This window comes from Homalodisca vitripennis, unplaced genomic scaffold (assembly GCF_021130785.1).
Source record: "Homalodisca vitripennis isolate AUS2020 unplaced genomic scaffold, UT_GWSS_2.1 ScUCBcl_8788;HRSCAF=17037, whole genome shotgun sequence".
Lineage (NCBI taxonomy): Eukaryota > Metazoa > Arthropoda > Insecta > Hemiptera > Cicadellidae > Homalodisca > Homalodisca vitripennis.
This window is the reverse complement of record NW_025784898.1, coordinates 13,332-23,367: the sequence shown is the minus strand read 5'-3', so window position 1 is coordinate 23,367 and position 10,036 is coordinate 13,332. Positions and strand designations below refer to the sequence as shown.

General features: G+C 33.2%; 1 long non-coding RNA gene across 1 annotated transcript; it reads left to right on the top strand.

Moving 5' to 3' along the window:
* The first annotated feature begins 7,311 nt into the window (after window positions 1-7,311).
* On the top strand, window positions 7,312-9,714 carry LOC124374501. The gene is made up of 3 exons (XR_006923563.1): window positions 7,312-7,420; window positions 9,271-9,421; window positions 9,524-9,714. It is a non-coding gene; the product is annotated as an uncharacterized LOC124374501 (long non-coding RNA).
* The last annotated feature ends 322 nt before the right edge of the window (window positions 9,715-10,036 follow it).

The window sequence follows — 10,036 nt, the reverse complement described above, 5'->3', positions numbered from 1 at the left end:
AAAAGGAGAAAAGAACTCAACCCAGGCATCGTCACATGCACAGGAATGCAAGTCATGAATGAGACGAGACATCACAGAGCCCATGTGTTGTTATGGACTCCCCTTGGACTATTTGGGGAGTTTAGTCCTTAATCAGATTATCTGCGTTAGGGGGAGAATGTAGATGCGGATGACTACACACGAACCCATCCTATATGCTAAACTGCAGAAATCCCTGTTAATGCTGTATGTGTGAGCAGAATGTTGAGTGGCATTGAACTACATACAAATACAGGAGTGATTACATGAAGTTCTCTCACCCCTCCACTTCTACAGCACATTCGTACTATTATAAAGCAAATAATAGAAAAAATGTTATAAATAAACAATAGGTCCGAAAACGCTTCGTATAGCGAGTTACTAGCTAGCGAAAGATTTTATCGTCACTGAATGTCCCGGGTAAAGAGTAAAATAAAACCATGACTAGAACTTTTGGAAAAACAGTGTTAATTCTAAGCGTAAGGAAATATCATGGATTCTTATGAGTTATTTTTTTAACCTGATATAAAAGCTAATAAATATAGGTTTCTAGATACTGTACCTAGTAGTAGTGTTTTTGGAGGGATTCAGGTTTAAATTGCAAAAAATTGCGTGAGAGGACACGAAACAATGTGTTTTTTTTGAAGTTTGATGTACAATAACTTTTGATTCAAAAATTAGGTAATAAAATACATAAAATCAACAAACATTAAACTGTGTAAGAGAATTGGAATAATTCTGGTGAAAATTGATATAAGTCAAAGGTTCTAAAATAAAACAGAAATAAGTTACCAAAACAAAAATCGCGATTTTATTCAGTATAAATACATTACTAAGCTGTAAAGAATACCGTAAGAGTGATTTTAGTATAAAATAACAACAAAAACATAAATGTTTGTTTCCTTAATGGATGAGATAAATTGAGAAAACAAGATTAATTGGTTTAAATAAATTTTGCGATTATGTGTTAAATAAAAATATCAAGTTTAATATATTACGTTGTATTTTTTTTAATAAATAAATTTACAAATCAAATGAGTTACGAAAATAATATTTAAGCAAAACATTTTCCCCCATTATTGTATTACTAAACATATGTTAACATGCAGTTTTTTTGTATTATTTATAGATTTCTACCAGTGAGGTATAACAGCGCGACGAATAACAGACTGATCAACAATGCGGTATTACCTGTACTGTTACGTTAGAACTGTGGTATTAGTGGTGGGTTTTTGCTAAGCTACAGCAGGAGAGATCGGGTTCTGTGAATCGTGTTATTAAATGCAATTTTTCCTTCTGATAGAGTTAATAATTCCCGATTGTTTTAAATTCAGCGAAAAAAATGCCTTTACTTTATCTTTGACATCAAGAGGAATGACGCGTGTCATATGGTTTTTATTTTGGGGTTACTGATAATGGTAATTGGCTGAGAGCCTGCTGGTTAGGAAGAATCATGAACTACGTTTACCCCTAGAATAGGAAGTGATTTCCAGATACCTAAAACTCCAATTTCAGGAAACTTTTCGTACTCCTTCGGGAAAAACTAGGATTCACTACCAAGTTACTAGAAACCAAATATATAAACGAGCTTGAATCGAGATATTGATGATGATATGTGTGTCTTATTGAATTGGCGGTGCTATCATACGCAGTCCACAGGTGTAAGTACAACGACGTTTGTTTCTAGGCGGATAGGAGATTTCGCAGTCATTACGGTGTGGAGAGTCACTTAAATCGCAAAACAAATTTTTAAATCCGTTTCAGAATACAAAAGGTTCCATACATCTATCCAGCTTAGGGGGAGATGGTCCCCGCCTTTGCTTGGAGGTTCTTTCAACTTTTGTTTGAATATTAGATAATCAATCTCTACAAGCGTATTTTGTTTACGGAATGAGGCACAATGTCGACACTCGGGAATTGGTGTCAATTAAAAACCTTGCACAAATGAACACTCATGGGCAGAAGAAAAATCCAATCATGAGGTAGTGTGAAACCTGAACTTTCCAACAGCCGGATTTACCGTCAATTGTCTGGGCTGTGGCCTTATTGCACAAATCGAGCCTGATATTGGGACCCTTTCATATTAAAACCTGGACTCCTTAAATGCTGAGATTACTATTTGACCATTTCCTTCAACGAAAGAAGATTTGCCGCAGGTCTGTTATAGAAAAAGAATGTTTCCCCTTTTAACAATCTCAGACCCAAAAATTTTGTACGTTCCCACTGCATCGACGGCAGGGCACCTCCCCCCACTTTTCACCGTGCTCCGTTTACTAAGCTTACTTAAATTCATCAATTTCCTGGACACTGGAGTTGATTCGTGGGAGGAAGGCCTCACCCTTTGGCCCACCAAGATCACCAGATACTATCTCCAATTTGGATTATTGCATCTGGGGATGGAAATGAAAAGACATTGTAATAACAATACAAAAGTAAAATTTCTCTGGTGATGAATTAATTGAGCCCGTATTATATGGATTTCGGCTTGTTGCAGATGACAGGGAAAGTCCTGTAAAAAATTTAAGAAAATCACACCCAACAAAAGCAATACACCAAATACGTTGCTGCAAAAAATGTTATTGATCATGAATGAGCCATTCAATGTTTATCGAACATCCTTATTAATTAAAAAGGTGCGTACGGTTGGCACCAACCTGATAATTTTGCTTAAAAACTAGTAAATGAATTTATTACTGAAGTATAAAAATTGTTGTAATTATACTGATTATATCCAATTTTTCTCAGATAATTAAATTCTCTACAATTAATGTGTGTGTTATTTTTATGTGATTTATTTAACCAATATTTTATTTTTTTTTTTTTTATTTTTTTTTTTACTTTAACAAAAAAGTTATTTGTACATTCAAACTTAAAAAAAACCGATTGTTTCGTGCCCAATTTCTTTTGCATTTAACCCTGAATCCCTCAAAAACTACTATCAGGTACAGTTCTGGAAACCTATTTTGATTATCTTTATTTCAGCGTAAAAAATACATAAGACAATCCCCACGATTATTTTCCGTTACTTTAATTAATCCTTTTCCAAAAGTGTCAGTATGAGCTTTGTAAATTATTTTTTAGCTTCTTTAACCCTGGAATTCAGGACGAAAATCTTTCGCTAAGGGGTTGTAACTCGCGGCTAACGAAGCGTTTTCGGACCTAATGTTTATATAAACATTTTTTTTTCAATTATTTTTTTTAACTAAGTACAATGTGCTGTACGAAGTTGGGGGGCAGAAACTTCATTTGGAATCAACCGCTGGTATATATTTTGGCCTAAACTTGTCAGAAAATCCCTGTAATTAGTAGTTGCAGAATTCTTGAGTGGAGTAACTACAGCAAATCATCTACTAACCAAACTTTCAAAAGATTCCCCTCGTTGTAGTACAGAATGTTGTGGATTGAAGACCTAACAACTATAATATTATATTGCCAAACTGCAGAAATCCCTGTAAATTGTAGAGTTACAGAATGTTGTGGATGACTACAAACAAAATATACTATTTGGCCAAACTGCAGAAAAAATTACAGTTTGACGGCATCAAGAAGTAAAGGATATACAAAAATAAGATACTAAGGGTGCAAAAGGAAAAACTAATGAAAGATGACCTATTAGAAAAAATAAAATAATCCTTATTATACTTTCTAGCATTTCTAGCTGTTGTTTTAAGTATTATGAAACACTAATTTTATTGTAATACCATAATGTTTAATTCTCATCACTAGCTAGCTCTTTTATTATACCTTTCTTACTAAACATGTGTTTGTAATAAATCTTAGAAAATTCAAAATGGAAATAAATGGCTTCTGGCCAGTGTTTTCAGGGGTTGTTCCAAAATTGGGAATTTCATTTAACGAGTGTTAATGGAGTTTTGGTCTCATTGAGAGGTTAAAAATTATTTGCATTTTTAAAACTGACTTTTACATAATAAGATCTTTTACTATTGTCCTTCGCACTAGAGCTGTCAATGGCTTGATGAGGGTCAAAAGTTGGTGTTAAAAAAGTCCTTTTTTATTGCCCACCCGTTTTGCGTGTTACAAAGTTTAATTGTTTTTATAAAATAAAATATTATCAACTATAAGTTATTTATACATTTCCTCCTGGGACTTAAAATTCATACTGACCATCCTGATGGTATTATCATGTTCATTTTTCTCCTAACTAAAGTTACTTTTTTCAGGTTGGGGTTTGAGGGGGAGGGTGGTAATTCTGTTTCTATTAATAAAAGACATTATTAATTATCCTCTGCACAATTTTGCTATGCTCTCCAACATTATTTTCAAATTCTCTTAGCGTGCTAATGTATCCCATAATGCACATAAAAAAAATTGATGAATTCTGCCTTGATTACATGTTAGAATTTTTTTACGATGTAGTATCAATTCAATTTAAATCTTGATTTATTTATCTAGGCTAGTAGGTATAACCAAAATGAGTTAGAGTTTTGTAATTACTATATGAATGTTTCCCAGTGAAATGTTTTTTCATTCTAAGTTTTAAATGTTTCACTGTAATTGCTATAAAAAATTAATTAAATATGTTTAAGCGTAATATCCTTTTGAAAAAAATGTTTGTTCCAAGTTTTTTAATAACTGTAACTATATGATTGATTGGATTTGATTTCAGCTAAATATTTTGCATTAGTTTTGGTATCCACGTAATTTAATTGGTCTAGCATTTTCATCTGAGAAAAGTAAGTTAAGTGATGATTGAAAACTACATGTCTATTTTTTAAATAAGCACCTCGTAGTTGATTATTTTTGTTATCTTGTTTGACACGTGTGTTGTATGAATTAGGAGTAAAGTAAAAAAGTATCAATAGTCTAATTCAAGGTTGAGGACCGGACTTGATTTAGTTTAGAATTTCATCAATATTTTAAGTTGTTGGTGGTTATCTCACCTATTAATATAGTTTTTTTAAGTTCAAACAATATAAATTGTGGTTAAAAAGTAAAAATAATACTCTGGCACAGACCCTGTAGAACTGAGTTGGCTCGCTGTTAGAATATTTACTGTGATGCAGGTACCAATATCGCCTTGCCCACTAACCTAAGGACGAATTTATATTAATAACTATAAAGAGCTTTAAATATCGTGTTTACATTTTTCTCCTTGTCTCCTTTATGGTTTCACACCTTCATCGAGGGCTCCTAATTTTCAAGTGACGCCTTGATCAGTGTCAATTAGACTAATGTGCCGCGGTGGTTAATGGCCTGCTGCCTCAATTTCATTTCTATGGATGCGTTGTTTCCGTACCCAAAAATATATATGAAAAAAAATGCTTATATATTGTATTTACAATTCAGTGACTTAAATAGTTTTAAAATCTAATTATTATAACATGTAAAACTAAAGTAAATGTAATTAATGGAGATTATAAAGTTAAGTTGTTTATCAAATGTTCGGGAAATAGAAATTGTAGATTGTTGGGTTGGAAATGTTGGTTTTTAATTAAAAGTTTGTTTTGTAATCTCTTGAAGTAGAAAACTAAAGTTTTTAAAATAATTCTAATATATATTTGATTTTCAATGTTGTTCAATAGATCTTTGAGTATACAAAAATTAGTATATTTTAATACAATTATTTTGGAAAAATAAATTTTCTCATGCGTTTGATAAATAAGCTTATTAACAAACAAAATGAAGTTGTAATTTCATTCCAAATTAATTGACAGTAATAGGAAAATTTTTTGGTAAATATGTGTTATAAAATTCATTAAAAATTGTTTTAAACCAATTTATAATTCATGAAACCAAAAGGATCCTCGTATCAGCAAATTAAATAAATACATAATTATCTAAGACTGCGATGAAAGGAATTCAATTACATTATTTCCATGAGATATTTTTGTTGTATTGAAATGCTTTGACAATAAAATCAAATTAAATGATAAATAAACTCTTGGCTGCAGTGTGGAGTACTACATTTATCTCTAGGGTCACCATTTAGTTTAAAAGTATTAGCTCGATTTGATTAAACTTAAATTTATAGTTAGACAATAAACAGTAAAAATTATTGAAATATTATAACCATGCTGTCCTTACATATATAATTTTGTTTCCTCAAAAGTATTTTTTTCTTATGTAATTTCTACATATTTTCTGTGGCAAACTTGATAATTACAACCAAACAGAAAGAATATGCAGACCCAGTTAATGTAAAAATCTGAACACACATGCTCATGTTTCAAACGATAAATGGATTAAACTGAACTGTGATTTATACAAGTCCTATACTAACTAAGTTTTCTGGTTTAAGATTGTATCGAAATTGCTTACACAGTTAAAACGATTAAATTGTCAAAATGTTTGGCTTCCCAGGTGATCCATCCTGTAAACAGATGTTAAAATAAAATTAGTCTTTAAATCATATTATTAGTGTAATTTATGTGATGATTGAGATGCCGCAATAATCTGAAATGATCATTTTTATTTCTGAATAATTAGGTGAGATTATTGCAACTATCTAGGTGCTGTTAATGATCACTGTACATTTCAGGGTGACTTGTCTAGACTGCACTCTGAAGGTAGACCCATTCTTTCCAACTGATAATGAAGCAAAACCTGTCGGGTTTTTTGGAAGGCACTTTAAAATTTCCTGTAAGTATTGTTTTTGTAACTTCATTTATACTTCCCTCTAATTCTTGGAGTATGTAATTTATTTTTTACATGCTTGGTTTCTTTTATTAAATAAAAATTATACATAAATAGTAAGTAAGAATCAAATTGAATCTTCATGTAAAAATATTTTTCTTTTTGATTCATAACTGTAATGCAGTGTAAATGAAAAATCTCTCGTAAAATACTAAAATAATATTAAAAGAAACAAAATCTTTCTTTATTCTCTAACCGAATAATAGCTATACATTTTTTTTTAAGGACACTTATGAATTTCTTAGAATTAAAAGTTAAAGGTTCATCTTTAATTTCTAATGTGATGAATTGTCGTATGTCTTTTTTTGGCAGTGTTGATGTAAACAATGCATAACTGTATGCACGCTTAGCCTTACCGTAACCAATCGGGACAAGTGTGCCCTCCGTCATGTGTATTCTTGAAGACACACCCACTAACAAAACACCCCCTCGTTCGTCTTGGACCACACAGAAATGGTGTTCCCAATATTTCCTCACCTGGTTTCCTTGTTTCCTAGATTAGTTGTTAACCCTTGGCCCTTCCTTTAATTTTACACTGTTTGCTGATGCCAAGTGTCCCCTCGATGCAGATCCTATTGGTTGCCACAGTACATCAAAACCCCTTCGTCTAATGATAAATCACAACACTCATCTAGTAACTTTGTGTGTTATTTGTAGGGAGTAGTGGAGTTCTCTTTATGCCTGTTCTTCGCTAAGTTGGTGAGCTACACATTCCTCTATTGGTTGCCGCAGTACATCAAGACCTCAAGTGAGTTTTTTGTTGGTATCAGAAACCTTTTTGTGATGTGTCAACTTTACATTGATATATATGTGAATGTTATCCAGAATGTAGATTACATTTCGCTCTGTATCACGGCCAGTTTTATGTCAGGGTGTTTCTCCATTCAGTGGATGAAGTTACCGTGCTAGTGAGAGGTTACTGTCTCCTGTGTATGAGGAGGGTAGCACATGTCATACAGAGACTGAACTAAAAATAAAACGTGTGATATCAATAGGATGTCAGTGTGGCTACTGAAAACATTGCTTCAAGCACATATTACAACCACTTTCAAAATTGAATAACTTTTCATTTGAAACTATTAATTTCCTATTTCTTCAGAACAACCTTTTTGAAAACGTTGTCGATGGATTGTAGGGACGAGAACATGTGCTTAGTGCATTTCTCAACCTGTCCAAAATCTTTTGACTGTGTGCACCACGAAAAAATTGTTGCACCAGGTAGAAAAATGTGGTGTTCGGTGTCTCTCGTGTACATGGCTTACTTGCTTACTTCAAAGATTGTCATCAGTGCGTGGAGATTTTGAGGCTCTAGGGCCTCTTCTGTTTTTGATCTATGTCGGTAGATTGAATTCTGTAACCCAGCATTCTGTAACGACCTGACTGTCCGTTTTAAAAGCAAGTCAGTACAGAATTAGAAATCACTTTTTACATGAAATTAAATGCAAGCATTCAATATTTCTTTAAAAACGAATCAGTCTGAATCTAATGTCATAAATTTCTGCCTTCGTCAGCATAACCGTGGCATGCGGGCAGCTGTATTTTTTTATAATTGTCCCTTAAAAAGACTAATTCCACAAAATTTCTGGCAATAATCATGGATAACCTGGAGCGAGCATGTTGATATGGTTCGTCGCTAGAGTCACCTCAGGCTTAATCCATTCTCACTTTGCTTATGGAGTGAGACTTTGGGGAGGTTGTGCTAGTTTAAAATAGAGCGATTTTTCAAACTCCAGGAAAAAGGATGTTAGAATAATTAGCAAAATGAATTATAAGGAAAGCTTTCAGGGAGTTGGGATTGCTGACTTTGCCTAGCCTCTATATTCTTGAGGCAGATTTAGATGCGTGTATTGAAGATTCGTGTAGACATTATATATTCTATCTCTATATTCATGTATCGCAGGTTTATATGCGCTTTTATTTTGTGGCGGTGACATTCATCAATATGAAACCAGAGTCAGGGTCAAATTTTATAACCTCTCCAACATAAACTTTATCTCAACACCTTCCACAACAAGTTGATGTGAAACTAATCAATGAACTCCCTGAAATTATAAAAATTTTTAAGGAATAAAAATTCAGGTAGCCAAAATCAATTTAAAACTCATCTCTAACGCTTTCGGTGTCCAATTACGTTTTACTCTGTTCATGGATTATTGATGAGCCACTGAGATATTTAAAAGTGCTGGATCTGAAGTCAGTGGGACTGTGTTTTAGATTATACCCATTGACAATATAAGAATGATTTGATGTTCTATCATTCATTCTCACAAGAATGACATTGATATCACAATTTTATACTATTGTATTCAAATTCAGGTAATAATAATTTGTCATAATTGTCTATAATAACTGAGCAATAAAATTCATTGTATATTCTGTTCGTGGACAACAAACACTGTTGTATTATGTTGTTTGGTACATTTGTTAATAATTTATTGTTTGTAATATGTTCACTTATCCTGCTGTGATGTGAAGAATGTGTACTCCTAGTATACATCAATTGTTCAAAAGGTATTTCAGTGATTTTAATTATACAAAATATAACTTCATGATGATCATTACTCTTTAAAAATGTTTTGATGTGTGATTTTTGTACAGCTTCACTCGGGACCAGCAGAAAGTGCAGATCTGTCGACAGTGTTTGATGTTGGTGGCATTGTCTGGTGGCATTGCAGCAGGTATCATCAGTGACTACAGCGGCAAGAGTGCTTCCACCTGTGCAGTCATGCTTGTTGTGGCTGTCCCCGTGGTAAGTACAGTATCGTATTGTTTACTTTAGATCAGAGAAAACTCAAACGGTGCCACAGGCTGTAGGTAAACAATGTATGATAGGTCCTCTGTTGTGTTACAGCTGCAGATAATACAACTTGTATGGAGCACATAGTCTGGCACTCAACTTTGGCTTGTTGCTGGTGGCCGGGCTGTTGGTCAACGGTCCATACGCTCTCATCACCACAGCTGTCTCAGCAGAGCTGGGCACTCATCATTCTCTGCAGGGAAACTCCAAAGCACTAGCCACTGTTACAGCCATCATAGATGGCACAGGCTTCTATAGGTCTGTCTTCCAATTATTCTTGTGCTATGTAATGCTTAAATTTATTCTTTGTGGGATTTTAATCACAATAAATTTTATTCAGTGTTTCAATGTGCTATTGTTGAATGGATGCACCACATTGAAGAAGTTAGTATTTGTAAAGTTTTATAGTGTGTTTATAGTGATTTAGCCTTCTACAAAATAAGCCCTTTCACAAGATATTACCTAGTTCCAGCACTGTTTGTTCTCATTTCTTTAAAACACTTTTTTTTGGAGCAGCAAATAAGTTGGTTGTAAAATTTTGTTTAATTATCCTATGTCCTCAAATTT